This window comes from Arvicola amphibius, chromosome 1, assembly GCF_903992535.2.
Source record: "Arvicola amphibius chromosome 1, mArvAmp1.2, whole genome shotgun sequence".
NCBI lineage: Eukaryota > Metazoa > Chordata > Mammalia > Rodentia > Cricetidae > Arvicola > Arvicola amphibius.
The window spans coordinates 186,444,847-186,449,216 of NC_052047.1; the positions used below are offsets into that span (position 1 = coordinate 186,444,847).

A 4,370-nucleotide genomic window follows, 5' to 3' on the forward strand; every position below is an offset into this window, starting at 1 on the left:
TTTTACATCTTATACGACTTTATTTTAACCTCTATTTCATTTATTTTTACTTTTATTTTTTAAGACAGGTTCTCTGTATATCTTTGTCCTGGAATAACTGTAGACAAGGCTCTCCTTGAACTCATAGAGATCTACTTGCCTCTGCTTTCCAAGTGCTGGGATTAAAGGTGTGCTCTACAACACCTTGAACTCACAGAGATCTGTCTGTCTATGCCTCCCAGGCATTGGGATTAAAGGCGTGTGCTACCACACCTTGAAGTCAGAGAGGTCAATCTACCTCTGCCTCCCAAGTGTTGGGATTAAAGATGTGTACTACCACACCCAACTACTTTCTTTCTTCCTTTTTTACACTAAGAACTTTAACCTTTAGCATGCATATATTTTTTTAAATATGTATTTATTTATTATGTATACAGTATTCTGTCTGTGTGTATGCCTGTAGGCCAGAAGAGGGCACCAGACCCCATTACAGATGGTTGTGAGCCACCATGTGGTTGCTGGGAATTGAACTCAGGACCTTTGGAAGAGCAGGCAATGCTCTTAACCTCTGAGCCATCTCTCCAGCCCCCATGCATATATTTTTAACACACTGTAAACCATTTAGAGATTTTTTTTGTCTTTGAATCTCTCTTTACTGTATATCTCTCTTTTTCTGACCACACGAGTCTTTAATTTACCAAGCAACATAGGTAGGACCAAAGCCATGGCCTTGACAACTAGATCCAGCCCATTCCCTAGCTTTCCAGCCTCATGGCAGAGGTACTGGCTGTAGCCATGTTTATCACCACAACTCTGTGGCGGTTCAAGGTCCCTGCCAGCAAGCAAGCTGCAACAGTGTTAAACAACAACCAAAAGCTCCGTAGTCAGGACCGCCTGCTTGAAAGAGTCAGAGTTTGCCCTGGCATGACGGCCCAGAAAACCGGCATTTTAAAACGGCACAGCTTTTTTCCTGCTACGGCTGAAAACCGAAAACCTTGCATTCAGCTTTTCATCAACACGGTTTAAGTGTTCATGACAGGACCTCTTAAAAGAGCTGCAGGGTTTTGCAGCTGAAGCTGAGCCAGGAAGTCTCTCTTAGATGAGAGTGCTTGTTAGCCTCTAGCAAGCAGAACAGACCCGAGAAATTGCTGCTACCAAGAAAATATGCTTTACTCTATTCTCTCCCAAGCTTTCTCAAGATTTCTGTGGATTCAGTTATCCACGTTGGGTGCCATTCTGTAGTGTGGAGCCGCAGGCCATGTTCCCGCTGCCCCGCTCCCAGCCACCTGGCTAGCTTATGCCCGAAATAACAACACACAAACTGTATTCATTTAAACACTGCCTGGCCCATTAGTTTCAGCCTCTTACTCACATCTTGATTAACCCATATCTATTAATCTGTGTAGGGAAGATTCTAGTGTATGTCCATCTTGGGCCGGTGCTTCATCACGTCTGACCTGGTGGCTGGCTTCATGGCATCTGTCTCACTTAGGAGAGGAGTGGCATCTGACTGAGCCATCTACCTCACTTCCTTTTCCCTGCTCTGTCTACTCCACCCACCTAAGGGCGGGCCTACTAAATGGGCCAAGGCAGTTTCTTTATTAACGAATGAAATCAACACAAACAGAAGCCTCTCCCACAGAATATAACTCAGGGTCGGTCACTAACATAGCATGTTCCAGTCCTCAGCACCCCAAAATAATAATAAGCTGGGAGTAGTGGTATGCACCTTAAATCCCAACACTCAGCAGGCAGAGGCATGTGGATCTCTGTGAGTTCGAGGCCAGCCTGATCTACGAGAGCTGGTTCCAGAACAGTTTGGATTGTTACATGGAGAAATTCTGTCTCAAAAAACCAAAACCAAACCAAAATCAACACCAAAAAACAAACAAAAATCCCAACCAACCAACCAAACAAACAAAATACAAACAAACAAACAAAACCCTTAAATGGAATTGCCTTATTTAGGTACACTGTGACCGTATTTATTCCCAGCTCTCTGAATCGTCCATGTTTATGCACTTTCATGTGTAACTTGTATAGTCAGAGATAAGTAAAAGAACAGTGTATTTGGTTGTTTTCACGAAAGTCTCATTTCTTGCTGATGATTGGGGCAAGTTGTCCAGAGTAGAAAGCAGCCTCCATCTGGTTCTCCAGTTCCAGGCTCCCCATTTTTCAGCCCCACTGACAAAGTTTCAGCAATCCTTCATCATCAGGTCTAGCCAGGGCACTGACCAGATCCACTCCTTAAGCTGCAAAATACCTCTGCTGCAAAATGAAAATCACCTCTCTTACAGGAATGGCCTCCCAGCTTTCCATTTCAGGGCTCCAGAGCCCAGTTCGTGGTGGACATTCTGTTCATACGTCTCGGGGACGCCCTCCCCAGCACACTTCCTGGGCATCCTGCGTCAGGACTAGTTTCGGCACTCATGGTGTTTTTCTGACCTTGCTCACTCTGTAGTCCAGGCTGTCCTCTAACCTCAGAGCTCAAACCATCCTCTAGCCTCTGCCTCCCGAGTTCCTGTGCCAACAGGCAGATGATCCTGGCTCTTTCATTAACTCGTTCTAAAATTTGGGCGTTCTTCCTCTCTATTCTGGATGCTCCTGATTGGCTTTAGGGTCTGTGGAAGTGTGCAGTCAACAGTTCAAAGTTCACAGTTCAAAGACTGTCCTTCTCATTTGGGGCTTCAGGGGTGGCTCAGGAGTGAGGAGACTGGGTTCAGTTCCCAGCCCCCATGCAGTGGCTCTGTGCCTACCATTTCAGGGGATCTGATGCCATTTTCTGACTGTCTTGTGTACACACACAATGCATATACATATATGTAGGCAAAACACTCCTACATGTAAAATAAGTTTAAAAAGACTGTCACTGGGTGCTGGTGGCACACTCCTTTAATCCCAGCACTTGGGAGGTAGAGTAAGGGAGGTAGAGGTAGAGTTCAAGGCCAGCCTGGTCTACAGAGCAAGTTTCAGGACAGCCAGGACTACACTGAGAAACCCTGTCTCAAAAAAAAAAAAAATACTGGTCTCTTCAAATCAAAAGATTCTAATTTTTATTTAAGGAAATGGAGCACATTAAATTCGGTCACTTAATGTGCTGCTGTCTTTACTCTGCTTTGATCCTAAGAGTAAGGAAGTTTTAGTCCCTTCCAACCCCAGACCCTTTTAACAATTTGACGAAATGATGTAACTGAGCATTTCCAACGGCTCATGTGCACCATGCTGTTTAAGCCTGCACAAGAACCATATCAGAGCTTCTAGCTGGCAGTTGATAAATGGAGACAGGAGAACTAGCTAAATGTGGGGTCTTGGGCAGCCTGGCCACACAGGGGGCCCAGCGCAGGGCTGTCATGGCAGGCAGCACCAGGTTTCAGAAAAATCCTTAAACTGACACCATCCAGGGCGGGTCAACATCTAATGTGAAGTACCTGGCGTTCCAATCATTAGATAAGAGAAGACCACCAGAGGTCCCTGAGCCCAGGACTCACCTATTCTTCTTTTGCCAAGACCCCTAGACCAATGTCAGTCAATCAGGATTCTCAACCTGGAAATTCCCTCACCCCAACTTCTACTATGATAAAAACCCTACCCTGACTGGGCTTGGCACTCTGCTCTCAACCGCTGTGCCGGACAGAGAGTCCAAGCTAACGTTTGAATAAAGGTTTGTTGCTTTTACATACGAGTGTGAACTCTGTGGTGGTTTTGGGGAACCCCATGATCTGGGCATAACACTAATGATGCAGCTGGAATCAGCAATATAAAGTTCTTATCTCTCCTTTCCTTCGTTCCTTCCTTCCTTTTCCTCCCTCCCTTCTTTCCTTCTTTTATCCCTCCCTTGTAGCTCAAATTCTAATTGGTTTTAATAATAAAAACCTGGAGTCTGATATTGGGGTGAAAGCTGAAAGATCAGAGAAGCAGAACAGCCAACAACTAGTTCTTACCTCTACAAAATCCTCAGACTGATATGGGTATCCTGTCTCTAAGACTCCTCAGACTGAATCCTGAATCCTGTCTTCTCCCACCGTAACTTTCTCTCTCTACCCAATCACGTCACATGTCACATCCAGTCTCCACCTCCCTGGTGTTGGGATTAAAGGTGTGAGCCATCACTTCCTGGTCTCTATGGCTAACTAGTGTGGCTAGCACTGCACTCTGATCTTCAGGCAAGCTTTATTCGTTAGAGCACAAACAAAATATCACCACACTCCTTTCCGCCCCCTCATCTTCCCCCCCCTCCCAAAAAAGGAACGAAGAAATACACCTCCAACAAAAAGGGAAAAACCCCCAAAAAAGTCAACAACCCCCCCCCACCCCCGCCCCCTCCCCGGCTTCCCCTTTTTCCCATCTCCCCTACTCCCCATCCCTCCCCCTCCTCTCCCCTCCCTACTTCC

At 45.9% G+C, this 4,370-nt stretch overlaps 1 long non-coding RNA gene across 1 annotated transcript; it reads right to left on the minus strand.

The window, feature by feature from the left end:
- Window positions 1-1,934: 1,934 nt before the first annotated feature.
- LOC119822951 lies at window positions 1,935-4,089 on the minus strand. The gene is made up of 2 exons (XR_005286877.1): window positions 3,921-4,089; window positions 1,935-2,231 (listed from the first exon to the last, which is right to left on the minus strand). It is a non-coding gene; the product is annotated as an uncharacterized LOC119822951 (long non-coding RNA).
- Window positions 4,090-4,370: the final 281 nt, after the last annotated feature.